The 17,048-nt window shown below is 45.1% G+C and overlaps 1 protein-coding gene across 1 annotated transcript in view; it reads left to right on the top strand.

Moving 5' to 3' along the window:
• LOC143940040 (vomeronasal type-2 receptor 26-like) overlaps positions 1–17,048 on the top strand; it is an 84,835-nt gene that overhangs the window by 22,333 nt on the left and 45,454 nt on the right. The window lies entirely within an intron of this gene.

The raw sequence follows: 17,048 nt of genomic DNA, 5'->3' as shown, positions 1-17,048 counted from the left end.
TAGCAAAAGAGCTACAAGAAGATAGCGGAGGAGTCCGGCGAGAAGACCCCCGACGACGGAAGACCCCCGGAGCTGTGCAATAAAATATTTTATCTCGTGTGTTGTGGTTTTTTTTTGGGTACTTTTATTTTACAGGTGAATGGGTAGGGGTACATTGTACCCCATACTCATTCACATAGGGTGGGGGGCCGGTATCCGGGGGCCCCCTTATTAAAGGGGGCTCCCGGATTCCGATAAGCCCCCCGCCCGCAGACCCCGACAACCAACAGCCAGGGTTGTCGGGAAGAGGCCCTTGTCCTCATCAACATGGGGACAAGGTGCTTTGGGGTGGGGGGGGCCGCGCGGCCCCCCTTCCCCAAGGCACCCCCCATGTTGAGGGCACGCGGCCTGGTACGGCTCAGGAGGGGGGGCGCTCGCTCGCCCCCCTTTCCTGGCCGGCCGGGTAGCGTGCTCGGACAAGGGTCTGTTGTGGACTTTGGGGGAACCCCCACGCCGACTTTTTTTGGCGTTGGGGTTCCCCTTTAAGTCCATACCAGGCGACGGTGCCTGCGACGTCTCCTTCGCGGGCCCCGCCTACCTGGAGACGCGCTCGAAATGAGCAGACTTTTCTCCGGGCGGGAACAGTTTGCTCATTTCGAAAGTACAGTGGACTGCCACACACACGGGCGGACTGTCGGAAATTCCGTAAGACTTTGTTCGTCAGACAGTCCGCTGAAACTGTCCGCTGAAGCCCACACACGAGCGGACTGTCCGCTGAAACACTGTTCAGCGGACAAAGTTGGGCGAACAGTCCGCCCGTGTGTACGCGGCCTAACTGTTTCCATGTTACAAACAAAACGCGTTCTAAGAATCTAGAGAAGAACCATGTGTTCTAACATCTTTCTTCAAAACAATCTAAAATTACCTTTTGAGCACTGTAGTGTTATTTAATCATTAGCAAAATACATAGAATTCTACTTCTTTATCAGAACTTTTGCGATAGATAGATCTGCACATGTACAGGCATACCCCACTTTTAAGTACACAATGGGGTTTATTTACTAAAGCTGGAAAGTGCAAAATAAGGCTCACTTCTGCATAGAAACCAATGAGCTTCTAACCCCAGGTTGTTAAATTAAGCTTTGGTAATAAAACCTGGAAGCTTGTTGGTTTCTATGCAGAAGTGAGCCTGATTTTGCACTTTCTAGCTTTAGTAAATAAACCCCATTGTGTACTTAAAAGTGGGGTATGCCTGTATTCACACATATCATACAGTGCCTTGAAAAAGTGTTTCAACCTCTTGAAATTTACCACATAATTTATCATGTTACAACCAAAAATTTACATTTATTGTATTGGGATTTTATGTGATAAACAATATAAAGTAGCACGTAATTGTGAAGTGGAAGGAAAATAATAAATGTTTTTCAGTTTTCTTTACAAATATGTGAAAAGTGTGGTGCACATTTGTATTCAGCCACCTTTACTCTGATACCCCTAACTAAAATCTAGTGGAACCAATTGCCTTCAGAAGTCACCTAATTAGTAATAGAATCTACCTGTGTGTAATTTAATCTCAGTATAAATACAGATGTTCGGTGAAGACCTTTTTTTTTTTAGAAAGCCTTAGTGAACCAATAGCATCATGAAGGCCAAGGAACACACCAGGCAGGTCAGGGATAAAGTTGTGGAGAAGTTTAAAGCAGGGTTAGGATTATAAAAAACAAAACAAGCTTTGAACATCTAATGCAGGGATGTGCAATTAGCGGACCTCCAGCTGTTGCAAAACTACAAGACCCATCATGCCTCTGCCTTTGGGTGTCATGCTTGTGGCTGTCAGAGTCTTTCTATGACTCATGAGACTTGCAGTTCTGCAACAGCTGGAGGTCCGCTAATTGCATATCCCTGATCTAATGGATCATTGTTCAATCCATCATCTGAAAATGGAAAGAGTATGGCACAACTGCAAACCTACCAAGACATGGCCGTCCACCTAAACTGACAGGTCAGGAAAGGTGAGCATTCATCAGAGAAGCAGCCAAGAGGCCCATGGTAGCTCAGGTGGGGGGATCTGTCCACAGGACAACTATGATGCCCCATACACACTTTTTCTGCTGAGTTTTTCCTTCAGATTTACCAAAACCATATAATATGGCATAAAACCTTAGGAGTTTCAGTTTGTCTGCAATCAGGCAGGCCCTTGCACTACATGGTTTTGGTAAACCTGAAAGAAAAACTCATCAGAAAAACTGATAGTGTGTACAGGGCTTTAGTCGTGCTCTTCACAAATCTGACCTTTATGGAAGAGTGACAAGAAGAAAGACATTGTTGAAAGAAATCCATAAGAAGTCCAGTTTGCAGTTTGCAGAAACCATATGGCGAACACAGAAAACATGTGGAAAAAGTTGCTCTGGTCAGATGAGACCAAAATTTAAGTTTTTGGCCTAAAAGCAAAACCTTTTATCATTTTCCATCCACTTCACAATTATGTGCCACTGTGTGTTGGTCTATCACATAACATCCCAATAAAATACATTTACGTTTTTGGTTGTAACATGACAAAATGTGGACAATTTCAAGGTTTATGAAAACTTTTTCAAGGCACTGTAAGTTTTTTCTATATTTAATATTGTATTTAGAAATCAATGTTTAAGAATCATTTATGGAGCAGTCATTAAACCATATCTTTGTACAGTACATACATGACTACCAAGGTGACCAGAGTAACTGTCCTTCAACCCTATCCTTAATTTGTGTCGAAATCAGGGTAATGTGAAATGAAACTTTATATGCTAATACTTAACCAATTATACACCCACGGCCACTTTATTAGGGATAGGTGTTCAATTGCTTGGTAATACAAATTGCCAATCAGCCAATCACATGGCAGCAACTCAATACATTTAGGCATTTAGATGTGGTGAAAATGACTTGCTGAAGTTCAAACCGAGCATCAGAATGTGGAAGAAAGGGATTTAAGTGAGTTTGAATGTGACATGGTTGTTGGTGCCAGGCGGGCTGGTTTGAGTATTTCAAAAACTGCTGATTTAATAGAAGTTTCACACACAACCATCTCTGGGGTTTACAGAGAATGGCCCAAAAAAGAGAAAATATCCAGCGGGAAAATTCTTTGTTGATGTCAGCGGAGAATAGACAGACTGGTTGGAGATTATAGAAAGGCAACAGTAATACAAATAACCACTCGTTACAACCAAGGACTGCAGAATACCATCTCTGAATGCAGAACAAATCGAACCTTGAATCAGATGGACTACTTCAGTAGAAGACCACACTGGGTGCCACTCATGTCAGCTAAGAACAGGAAAATGAGGCTACAATTCCCACATGCTTACCAAAATGGAACAATGGAAGATTGGAAAAATGTTGCCTAGTCTGATGAGTCTCAATATCAGCTGCGACATTCATATGGTAGGGTCATAATTTGGCGTAAACAACATGAAAGCATGGATCCACCCTGTCTTGTATCAACAGTTCAGGCTGGTGGTATAATGGTGTGGGGGGTAATTTCTAGGCACACTTTGGGCCACTTAGTACCAATTGAGCATCGTTTAAACACCATGGCCTTCATGAGTATTGTTGCTGACCATGTCCATCCCTTTATGACTACTGTCTTCTAATAGCTACTTCCAGCAGAATCATGCACCATGTCACAAAGCTCAAATCCTCTCAAACTGATTTCTTGAACATGACAATGAGGTCGCTGTACTCCGATGGCCTCCACAGTCACCAAATTTCAATACAATGGAGCACCTTTGGGTTATGGTGGAATGGGAGATTTGCATCATGGATGTGCAGCCGATAAATCTGCAACAACTGTGTGATGCTATCATGTCACTATGGACCAAAATCTCTGAGGAATGTTTCCAACACCTTGTTGAATCTATGCCACAAAGAATGAAGGCAATTCTGAAGGCAAAAGGAGGGCCACCCCGGTACTAGCAAGGTGCACCTTATAAAGTGGCCTGTGAGTGTATTTAAAGTGGTTGTAAAGGCAGAAGGTTTTTTCTCTTAATGCATTCTGTGCATTAGGATAAAAAAAAAAACTTCCGTGTGCTGCCAAGCCCCCCTAATACTTACCTGAGCCCTATCTCGATCCAGCGATGTTGCACGAGGGACTCGGCTGTCCAGAATTCTGCCTCCTGATTGTCTGAGACACACAGCAGGGACCATTGACTCCAGTGAGCCAATCAAAGGAGAGAGGGGGCAGGGCCACGCCGTGGCTCCTTGTCTGAATGGACACACAGAGCAGCAGCATGGCTCGGGTGCCCCCATAGCAACCTGCTTGCTGTGGGGGTGCTTGGAAGGAGGGAGGGACCTGAGAAGAGGAGGATTCGGGCTGCTCTGTGCAAAATCACTGCACAGAGGAGGTAAGTATAAAATGTTTGTTATTTTTCAGTAAAAGGAAACAAGAATTTAGTATTACTTTAGCCAGTAGAATCTGTGTGTCCAAATGAGCACATTATGACAAATGGCCGTCCCCAAATATTGCTCTAAACCTGTAGAAAAAATAGAAGAACCAGCACCTTCATTAAGTGGAAGAGTGGGTTTGATAATAAAGTTAGTAGTGCCTCCACCCAGGACAGGACCTCTGTGAACATATACCCAGGTATATATTGTTATTATTAGAGATATATCCGGATGAATGTTGCAGTAAAGTCCAGTTTCATGGGGCCTCTGAGGATGAACCCAATGTGGTTCCATCTTTGTGTCTGAGACCTGAATATAAGATCTGATATGATGAGGAGATCCTCCAGCCATTGTACAACCAGCCTGGAATTGAGCTTTTCATCAGCAGAAACCATTGTATGGCACTGGAACTCAGTCATCCTATCTACTCTGCACCCTAGTGGATTTTAATCTGCCATGCAACCAAACCTTTTACAACCAGAAGTGGCTGTTGGCTTTCTGAACCTGGCACTAGCCTATGCTGATTATTGAGTCATAAAGTGGATGAAAAGGCAAAAGGTTTTTTTTTTTAATCTTAATGCATTCTATGTATTAAGATAAAAAGCCTTCTGTGTGCAGCAACTCCCTCAGCCCCTCTTAGCCCTTGTACACACGGTCGGAGATTCCGTCGGAATGTGGCCGATCGGAGCGTTTTTTCCTGATATTCCGACTGTGTATGGTATGCATCGGACTGTTTCCGTCGGACCAAATTTTCCAACTTGTCAGAAATATTTTCCGACAAACTGCTCCGATCGGACATACTCCGATCATGTGTAGCCTACTCCGACGGACAAAGTGCCACGCAGGCTCAGATCAAATTCCTAGACCAAAGCTATTGGCTACTAGCCTGAACGTAGTCCCGTCGTAATGAAATAACGTCATCACGTTATGTACAATCGGATTTTCCGACAACTTTGTCAGACCGTGTGTATGTAAAGCTGCGTACATACGGGCGGACTGTATGGCCTACTTAGTCCGTCATACAATCCGATGGACAGTCTGTCATACTTTCGAATGAACGGACTTGACCACACACACCACTTTTTGAGCGGACTAATACGGCGTACTAAGTCCGCCATACTATCCGCCCTACTTTTGAAATGAACGGACTCGCCCACACACGCGGAGGAAAGTCCGCTCATTTTGAGCGCGTCTCCAGGTAGGCGGGGCCCGCGAAGGAGACGTCGCTGACCCCGCCACCTGGTATGGACTTAAAGGGGAACCCCAACGCCGAAAAAAATCGGCGTGGGGGTCCCCCCCAAGTCCACAACAGACCCTTGTCCGAGCACGCTACCCGGCCGGCCGCGCGGCCCCCCCACCCCAAAGCACCTTGTCCCCATGTTGATGAAGACAAGGGCCTCTTCCCGACAACCCTGGTGGTTGGTTGTCGGGGTCTGCGGGCGGGGGGCTTATCGGAATCTGGGAGCCCCCTTTAATAAGGGGGCCCCCGGATACCGGCCCCCCACCCTATGTGAATGAGTATGGGGTACAATGTACCCCTACCCATTCACCTGTAAAATAAAAGTACAAAAAAAACACAACACACGAGATAAAATACTTTATTGCACAGCTCCGGGGGTCTTCCGTCTTCGGGGGTCTTCTCGCCGGACTCCTCCGCTATCTTCTTGTAGCTCTTTTGCTAGCGGAGGAGTCTGGCTTTCTTTCTCGCCGCTGGCCTCTTCTCCCGACTTCGGGGGTCTTGTCCCCCTCTTCGGTTCTTCTGCCGGGCCACTGTCGCCGCCGCCGCCGCCGCCTTCCGTTCTTCTTCTTCTTCTCCAGGAGATGTTGCCTCGACAATTTCTCCGGCCGGAATGCCAGGGACGCACTGCGCGGCCACTTATATAGGGACAAGGGGCGGTGTCACATGGCTTTATGTCACATGGGTTGGTCACATGGGTTGATGTCACATGGGGACTATGACATCGTAAGGGGGTGGGGTCACCATGTGACACCAACCCATGTGACATAAAGCCATGTGACACCGCCCCTTGTCCCTATATAAGTGGCCGCGCAGTGCGTCCCTGGCATTCCGGCCGGAGAGATCGTCGAGGCAACATCTCCTGGAGAAGAAGAAGAAGAAGAAGAAGAAGAACGGAAGGCGGCGGCGGCGGCGACAGAAGACCGGGCCACCACCTGTAAAAGAGCTATAAGAAGGCGCGGTGGCCCGGCAGAAGAACCGAAGAGGGGGACAAGACCCCCGAAGTCGGGAGAAGAGGCCAGCGGCGAGGAAGAAAGCCGGACTCCTCCGCTAGCAAAAGAGCTACAAGAAGATAGCGGAGGAGTCCGGCGAGAAGACCCCCGAAGACGGAAGACCCCCGGAGCTGTGCAATAAAGTATTTTATCTTGTGTGTGGTGTTTTTTTTTGTACTTTTATTTTACAGGTGAATGGGTAGGGGTACATTGTACCTCATACTCATTCACATAGGGTGGGGGGCCGGTATCCGGGGGCCCCCTTATTAAAGGGGGCTCCCGGATTCCGATAAGCCCCCCGCCCGCAGACCCCGACAACCAACGGCCAGGGTTGTCGGGAAGAGGCCCTTGTCCTCATCAACATGGGGACAAGGCACCCCCCCATGTTGAGGGCACGCGGCCTGGTACGGCTCAGGAGGGGGGGCGCTCGCCCCCCTTTCCTGGCCGGCCGGGTAGCGTGCTCGGACAAGGGTCTGTTGTGGACTTGGGGGGGACCCCCACGCCGATTTTTTTCGGTGTTGGGGTTCCCCTTTAAGTCCATACCAGCGACGTCTCCTTCGCGGGCCCCGCCTACCTGGATACCCGCTCGAAATGAGCGGACTTTTCTCCGGGCGGGAAAAGTCCGCTCATTTCAAAAGTACGGCGGACTGGCGCACACACACGGGCGGATTGTCCGCCGAAATGAGAGTACGACGGACAGTATTTCGAAAAATCAGAAATACTTAGTACGCCGGACTGCACGCTGAAAAATTCCACTGAAGCCCACACACGAGCGGACTGTCCGCTGAAATGTGTTTCGGCGGACTAAGTAGGCCATACAGTCCGCCCGTGTGTACGCGGCATAACAGTTTCAGACAAAATCCGTCGGAAAAAATCCAACGGATTTGGTTGTCAGAATGTCCGACTGTGTGTACAAGGGCTAATACTTACCTGAGGTCCAGCTAGATCCAGCGATGAAGTCAGGTCAGTCAAGTTCCTCCACTCCAAACTTTCTCATTCATGTCTTTATGGTCCTCGCTTTGTGCACTGGTGCGCAGTCATGTTGGAACAGGAAGGGGCCACCGCCAAACTGTTCCCACAAAGTTGGGAGCAAAATGCCCAAAATGTCTTGGTATGCTGACTTGTTAAGGTTTTCCTTCATTGGAAATAAGGGGCCAAGCCCAACCCCTGAAAAACAACCTCACACCATGATCCCCCCTCCACCAAATAATTTGGACCAGTGCACAAAACAAGGTCCCCAAAAACATAGATGAGCAATTCGGGGTGGAGGAACTTGACTGACCTGCACGGAGTCTTGACCTCAACATGATAGAAATTTTATGGGATGAATTAGAGGAGATTGTGAGGCAGACCTTCTCTCCGACATCAGTGCCTGGCCTCACAAATGTGCTTCTGGTAGAATGGTCAAAACACACTCCTATACCTTGTGGATGGCCTTCCCAGAAGAGTTGAAGCTGTTTATTGCTGCAAAGGGTGGGTCAACTCAGTACTGAACACTAAGGACTGGGATGCCAATAAAGTTCATGTGCGTGTAAAGGCAGGTGTCCCAATACTGTTGGTAATATGTTGTATATACTCAGAAGCTTTGGACAATCATTTTAAACTATCAAACATAGGAGCACTTGTCTCTTAATCCCTTCTGGTCTGGATTTAGCAGCATAGACAGGGCACGTGGCTGAGACTTTCTCTCTCTCTCTCATCATTTTCTCCTTATTGAGGATTTTCAAAACCAACCTCCAGTAGACAGGATGTGCTAATATATAATGAAATATAACAGTGTGATATAAGAAGCTAATAGTAGAAGGCAGCAAATCCCTAGATATATAATATAAAAAACATTAAAATTCAGTACACTAAAAATGTATTCCAGATCTCTAGATGCTTTCATACTAGTGAACTTGTGCAACAAATTCAAGTGAATGAATAATTAAATATATTATACTACAATAAATGGTGAAGTTTAATTTAACCACCTGCCGTCCATGCTATAGCTACAGCGCGGACTCCAATTGCCGGGAGGGCCTCCCTGGACATCCTCCTGTGCTCAAGCAGCCTGCGTGCCCCCTGCAGGGTGTGCACAGCACACTCTGTGATCAGCGGGTCTATGATATCCCGACCCATTACTACGTGATCAGCTATCAGCTAATGACAGCTGATCATGTGAAGTAAACAAAGCTGGTTTTTAGTTAGAAATACCCCCCAGGGAACACATTTGACCTCTTGATCGCCCCCTAGTTTTAACCTCTTGCCTACCAGTGATATTTATACAGTAATCAGTGCATTTTTATAGCATCGACCGCTGTATAATTGTCACTGGTCCCAAAAATGTTTCAAAAGTGTGCGATCTGTCCGCCGCAATGCTGCAGTCCCACTAAAAATCACAGACCACCACCATTACTAGTAAAAATGAAATAAATAATAAAAATGCCATAAATCTATTCCCTATTTTGTAGACACTATAACTTTTGAGCAAACCAATCAATATATGTTGCATTATTATTGCATTTTTTTTAACAAAAATATGTAGTAGAATACATATTGGCCTAAAATGATGAAGTCATTTGTTTTTTTACAATTTTTGGTGGTGGTATTTATTATAGAAAAAGTAAAAAGAAAATTTTTCAAAATTATTGCTCTCTTTTCGTTTATAGCGCAAAAAATAAAAAGTGCAGAGGTGATCAAATACCACCAAAAGAAAGCTCTATTTGTGGGGAAAAAAGGACATCGATTTTGTTTGGGTACAGTGGCACATGACTGCGCAATTGTCAGTTAAAGTGACGCAGTCCCGTATCGCAAGAAATGGACTGGTTATTAAATCCTTCCACGGCTGAAGTGGTTAAACCTAAAAGCAAATACATAATATATTGCATCTTACCAATCATTAGATGTGGTGGCTGCATTCATTTTCTTTTCTTTGGCTTTCCCTTTCCTCTGTTTTAACCTGGTGATCCTGCCATTGACACGCCTCCTGTATTAGAGCTCCTCCCACTTTGGTTGAAGGATCACAGGGGGCACATTTGGACAGCAGCATTGTCAGTCTAGGGAGAGGGGAGTGTTAGGTGATTTAGATACAGCAAAAAAATTAAAACTAATCTCCAGTGAATGCATTATAATCAGTTACAGCAAACTGTTGTTTTTTTTCCTTTTGGGATAAAGGTTTTACATAAATATAAAAAGCTGGTCATTGTAAGCATCCCCTACCAGTGTTAAATGGTTTGCCCCATCTTTGTAAACTGATACATTCTGCAGGAGAGCCTGTTCCATTGAAAAAAAAAACAGGCTTACTGGCAGGATCACCAGATCATCACACCTAAGATTTGGTAAGCTGCAATATAAACATAAAACATATGTAAACAATGGAGTCTCAGCATCACATATGGGTGTTACCTACATACAAATACAGCCTGCGTAGGAATGCCCACCCCTCCAGACTGATATCCATCGGGGCATTCTGATATGTACATATCTCCTCCCAAGAGACTTGAGGCAGAGTGCTGTGATGTTTTAGGAAGCTATGTACCAATCTGCCAGTCCCTCCCACCAGCCGTGATCTGCCTTCATTTCATAGAAGGCCACAGAGCCCAAGTGATGACATCAATGAATCGAAAATAAGGTATGTAATAGACACGTGCACTGCTGAAAAATGTGTTAATTTTCGTTTCATTCTTTTTTTAGTTTTTTGCGAAAATTCGAAAATTAAAAAAATTCGAAAATTTGAAAATTCGTAATTCGTAAATTCTGTAATTCGAAAATTCGTAATTCATAAATTAGAAAATTTGGAATTCATAATTTTGTAAATTTGAAAATGTGAAAATTTTAACATTTGGAAATTTGAAAATTCAAAATTCGTAAATTTGTAAACTCGAGAATTCTGAATTTGTAAATTCAGAGATATGAAACTTTGAAATTCAGTAATTCAAAACTTTGGAATTCAGAAATTCAAAAATTATGAAATTTGAAAATTTGACAATTCGGAAATTTGGAAATTCGGAAATTTCAAGAATTAGTAAATTTGATAACCCGAAAATAAGAAAGGAAAATCTCAAAATTAGAAAGAACGAAAATCCAAAAATCCAAAAAATCTAAACGATAACTGACTAACTAACTAATAATAACTAACTATTAAATTATAGATATTGGAATTTCCTTTCAAATTTGGCTGTTAGTGAATATAACAAATAGGGATGAGCTTCGAATTCCGAACGTTATGGGCCGTTCGCGCCAAATTCGTGTGGCGCTCACGGCCCACAATGCACTGCGTCATCGCAGTGCATTGCTGGCTCATGATTGGTCAAGCATGCACTGTGACCCCGCATGCTTGGCCAATCACAGGGCCAGCAGCGAGGAGAGCCATGATTGGCCACAGGCAGGATGCCTGTGGCCAATCATAGCTCAGGCTGTGTAGTACACTCCCCACACTATATAAGGCCGCCAGTGCGGCGGCCTTGTGTAGTGTGTTGGCGTCTGAAGCAGTTAGTGAGTGTTCTGTGTATCTTCAACACAGTACACACCGATCGTTATTGGCCGATTTTCGATCTTGCTCTTCTGTAGTGGTTGTTGTCTGCGTGCCCTGACCGCAGTATACACCGCTATATTCACCTCACCTATATAGCTAGTGATCTATCTTTTATAATAGAGCTTGCAGTCAGTAGTGTTAGGAGCTTGTGCGTGCTGTCTGCGTGCTCTGTACCTAGTACACACCGCTATATCCACCTACATAGCTCTTCTCTAATTGAGCCCACTTGCCATCTGCAGGAGTTATTGGAAGTTGTGTGTGCCTCCAGCACAGCACAGTATACATCTGTATATACCCCTTTATCTCTGGTGTTCTATAATAAAGGCATCTGCAGGAGTTAGTGGGTGTTGTGTGCCTCCAGCACAATATACACTACCCAACTGCTGTTTTACCCAACTCCCTTCAGGCCATTACCATGTCTGGAAGGCCAGCAAGGAGAGGCAGACAGGCGCGAGCCGATAAAAGAGGGCAAGCAGGCTCTGTGTCTAGAGACAACAGTACTGGTCGTGGACACGGTGCATTGTCATCAGTACGTGGCCATGGGACACGCTTGTCCTTCTTTTCGGCAGCTGGACATGTTGAACCGCAACATGCCAATGACTTGGTAGCGTGGATGACCAAGCCCTCTTCATCCTCCTCATCCTCTCTCCCCCAGTCTCAGGGTACTAGCAAAGCAGCTGACAACGCATCATCTTCCCTCGTCTCAATGTCATCATCAGTGACTCCTTCCCTAGGCCCACCACGTCCTCCTGAGGAGTCTCCTAAACTCTTTGAGCACAGTGTTGGGTACATGCTCCAGGAGGATGCCCAGTGTTTTGTAGGCTCTGATGATGACACTCAGCTAGAGGAAGGCAGTAGCGTGAATGCAGAGAGAGGGGATGCTCAAGAAGGACAGCAATCTGGCAATCATGTTCCACAAGCTGCAGCATATTGCCAGGTTTGCTACAGCGATGAAGAGGGAGGGATGATGAGGGCACTGACTCCACGTGGGTGCCTGGTAGGAGAGAGGAGGAGGAGGAGGCACATGTCCAATGAGGCAGGATGTCTTCCGGCTTAGGGGCAGCACACCGACTGAATCACACCACAGAGCTCCGCCTATGCAGGGCGCTGCCTCTCTGCGTTATTCTAAAAGTTCTTTGGTGTGGGCCTTTTTTGAGACGAGTGCATCAGATCGCACCGCTGCTATTTGCAACATATGTCTCAAGCGTATCTCGCGTGGCCAAAACATCAGCCGATTGGGCAGCACATGCTTGACCAGACATATATTGACCTGCCATGCAGCTCGTTGGCAAGCGTACCTCAAAGACCCACACCAAAGAACAAAGCGGACCTCTCCTTGCTCCTCATCAGCTGGCATCTCCAACCCCACTAGACCTTCAGTCCTCTCTGAAACCTGCTCTGAGAGGAATGAAGGTGTAGAATTAGGTGTGTCACAGCCAAGTGCTTCCGGGCACTCTGCCAGCAGTACACCCACGTCCGATTATAGCAGGCAAATGTCCCTGCCCCAGCTGCTGGACCGGCGAAAGAAGTTCACTCCCAGCCATCCACATGCCCAGCGGTTGAATGCTAGCTTGGCTAAATTGCTAGCACTTCAACTGCTGCCTTTTCAGTTGGTAGACTGGGCCCCCTTCAGTGAGTTTGTACAATGTGCGGTTCCTCAGTGGCAGTTCCCCAAACGCCACTTTTTCTCACGGAAGGCGATTCCGGCTCTCTACCGGCATGTGGAAGGCAATGTCCTTGCCTCGCTGGACGGGGCGGTCAGCGGTAAGGTGCATATTACCGCTGACTCATGGTCCAGCAGGCATGGACAGGGACGTTACCTGTCTTTCACGGCCCATTGGGTCACTCTTCTGGCAGCTGGGAAGGATGCAGGACAAGGTGCAGTAGTGTTGGAGGTTGTTCCTCCACCACGCCTCCAAAATGCTACTATTGGTTGTGACACACCTCTCTCCTCCACCCCCTCCTCTTCTTCTTCCTCCATGGCCTCTTCCAGTGCTCTGTCCTCAGAACCAGCGGTCCTCCGTAGGCGTTCCAGGGGCTATGCAAGTACGCAGGCAAAACGATGCCATTCCGTGCTTGCGCTGGTTTGTTTGGGGGACAGGAGCCACACTGGGGCAGATGTTTTGTCAGCTCTGCAGGGGCAGGCCGAGAGGTGGTTGACGCCATGCCAGCTTAAACCAGGAATGGTGGTTTGCGACAATGGCACCAAACTCCTCTCCGCCCTCCGACAGGGACAACTGACCCATGTGCCCTGTGTAGCTCACGTCCTTAACCTGGTGGTGCAGCGGTTCTTGGGCAGGTACCCGGGCTTTCAGGATGTCCTGAAGCAGGCCAGGAAAGTCTGTGTGCATTTCCGCCGATCATTTAACCTCCCTGGCGGTACGATTATTTCGGATTTTAGGTGCTAAAAGCGGTACCATTATTTTGCATGAAAATTTGGCGTTTTATATTGTAGTCCTGTAATTCTTAGGAATAACTCACTTAAATCTGTCCAAACCAGAGTCTAGCAGACATCCCGGGTATGATAACGTTTGAAAAATGAAATCATAAATCATAATATAATAAATAACTATAAATAATTATACCAAATAATAATATATCAATAATAAAAATTATTCAATAATGTAATCAAATCAAAAACACTGAAATTTGCTCAGTTGCAGAATTGTCACTGTCATTACTTTTCAGTATTTGATGACGGATCTCCCCACAAATCACTATCGTTCAATTCTGCAAGTGATTCTAATTTATTATCGCTGTTTTCTAGCTGGTCTAAAACCATTTTTTATGTAAAAGGACAGTTTTGGTTGCTATGGACAATCTCCAGTTTCCAGGCATAAAGAACAGTTTTTATTATATAAAACTGCATGTAGGACACTGGGCAGACCACTAGGGACAACGGGGATGTGAAATATTTACATACAGCAATGTAATCTGCAAGATTACATTATACTGTATGTTTACTAAATAGATGAACAAAATGAGCTGCGCTAAAAACAAAAAATTATATACCTAAAACCTAATCCAAAACTATACCGATAGATATAGAAAAGAACAATATTAAGTGACGAAAATATGATTAGTAAATAGTATACATAAATGCTATCATATCATCATATAAGTGAATAAAGTGTATACTAGATCTGAGGTGAAATTAACATAAATATTATAGAAAAACCCCCCCCCACAAAAATTAATGTATATTAAAACAAAAATTATGTGTGCTAAATCTAAACCAATAAAATTAGCAAAAATGGTATTCAAAAGCAATAAAGAGTTCATATATAATGAAGAAAAATTTGTCCAAAAAATATTGTTGATTCCTCAAAATTGATATTAAGGTGCAAAAATATCCACAAATGCGTGTATATAGGAAATAATCAAAACAATCCTCCACCAGTGAGAAGAGGGGCCGCTTACCAGAGTTTTAGATCCCAGTATTAGTGAGATCAGTAAGGCAACAGCACAGAGGTTTCTGGATAAACCGTCACAGGCACCACACCGTTTGCATCTCCAATACGAAGGCTCCAATCGGGAAACAAAGGTATCGTAGATTGCTGACACCACGCTGCTTCTATCTCCAATACGAAGCTTCCAGTCAGGAAACGAGGGTATCGTGGATCATGTATAAAAAATCAAAGGCACTCGCATAGCGTAAAACCACTTGGTTTAATGAAATAGGATAAAAAAATTTACACTCACATATGTATAGAAAAAACGATCACATAAAAACCGAGCCGGCCGGACTCGTGTGCCGCCCGCACTTCCTGGTTGGGCGTAGAACGCGGAGACGTCAGAACGCCTATCTCCCTACGCGCGTTTCGTCACGAACGGACGTGTTCACGGGATGCGGGACGGCGTTCTGACGCACCGCCTATATACAAAATCCTAAACAACCCCTGGATGGATGGGAGGCCTTGCTTCTAAACAGGGTTACTTTCCATCTCCTACTTATAATCAATTACCCCTCCCTTCTCAATATCCAAAACCTAACCCACCAACAGCTTACAATAACAGCCAAGTGGTACATTATGATGTGGACTACCAATCTCAATTTAATATTCCTACACAGAATAGCTTTTTGCCTCTACAGGATTCTGGGTTTCCACCTATGGAGGGTATGACAAACCTGAGGCCCAATAATATGGGTCCCTACATTGATATTCAGGGAAACTCTGGTAATGGCAACTTGGGTACCAACCCAAGCCACAACAATTGGGGTTTTCCCAGGCCAAACCAAGGCATCAAAAGAGTGGTAGAGCTAAGAGAGGAACTAGAGGGGGGAGGCGTACTCAGCCCAAAAAGACCAAGAACATAACTGGTGCAGGTATCTTTAACCTTAGCTCGGCCACTCTTAGTAATTGCGAACTGAGTGTCCTGGATAAGGGCCTCAAGTTTGCCCCAGCCAAAAATATGAATAAGTTTCAAACATACATGGATATTCATAAGTATGTGAGAAAACTTAATATCCAAAGATATGTAGCTTCAAATCCTACCAATTTTCTTAGAAATGCCTCTGGTGACTATTGTCACTCGGGACTTTCCAATTCATGACTCTTCAATCCACTTGGACATCTGTGTCCCTCTTTAAAAGTCTTTCGCGATCTGGCCCTCAAAGACCTTGAAGACTTACGCATAAAAAAAGTTAAAAATAAAGAGGTGATCGATGCTGGCATTGAATCCCTCTGCAACAATAAAAATGTGGTCATCCGCCCAGCGGACAAAGGGGGGGGTATAGTCATCCTAAATAAGGATGACTATATAAGCGAGATGAATCGGATTTTGGGGGATAGGGCTACATACATCTCCCTACCCTCTAATCCGAATGCACAATATAAAAGAATTTTGGAGTCCCTCGTTGCAGAAGGATTCGATCAGGGAATCTTAAATAAGAAAGAAAGGGCCTTTCTCGTTCCAAAAACTCCTAGAATCCCTATAATTTATTACTTACCTAAGGTCCATAAGAGTCTTACCTGCCCCCCGAGACGACCCATCATTAGTGGGATCGATTCCATCACTTCCCGGGTGGGCAGGTATATAGATTTCTTTCTACAACCTTTAGTGCGTCGAATGCCATAATTTATTAAAGACACTAGGCATATAATTAACCTTCTCAGGGGATACCATCCGAAACAAGGGACCCTGCTGGTGACTGCAGATGTTGCGTCACTATATACAAGCATACCCCAAAATATGGGTCTAGAAGCCGTCTCGGATTCCCTAGAGAGGTTCTCCGATCTTCCTTCAGAACAAATAGTCTTTATTATGAAACTTTTAGACTATGCGGCTACGCATAACTTTTTTTGGTTTCGAGGGGATTTTTTTCGCCAGATTAAAGGGGTTGCAATGGGGGCAAAATATGCCCCTAGTTTGGCGAATTTGTTTATGGCGAAATGGGAGGAGGATGTTGTCTATGCCCGGGTCAGGCCGCAGCTGACCTTTTGGGCCAGGTACATAGACGACATCCTCCTCCTATGGGATGGGAGTGAATCAGATCTTTCCTTGTTTATGAGTGAGCTTAACGCCAACACCAGGGGTATACACCTCACCTATGAAGCTAGTCTTACTAAAATTAATTTTTTAGATCTTACTATCACTATTAAAGGAGAACGTTTCATTACATCAACTTTCTTTAAAACCACCGATAGGAACTCCTTTATACCTACCACTAGCTGCCATCATCCATCTTGGCTTAAATCAGTACCTAGAAGCCAGCTCTTAAGGTTGAGACGTAACTGCACAGAACAGGATGTTTTTATACAACAGGCCCGTGTTCTCACTCAGAGGTTCATTGATAAAGGTTATCCATCTGAACCCTTGACACGTTTGATAGATGAGATTAGTCAAGTTGAAAGATCTGAGTTACTAAAGGAACGAGAAGGAGGTCGTCAAAACA

The sequence above is a fragment of the Lithobates pipiens genome, unplaced genomic scaffold (genome assembly GCF_037356315.1).
Source record: "Lithobates pipiens isolate NorthernLeopardFrog02 unplaced genomic scaffold, aLitPip1_a1.2 Scaffold_3, whole genome shotgun sequence".
NCBI lineage: Eukaryota > Metazoa > Chordata > Amphibia > Anura > Ranidae > Lithobates > Lithobates pipiens.
Note: the sequence above shows the minus strand (reverse complement) of the source record. Positions and strands in the feature narration are given on the sequence as shown.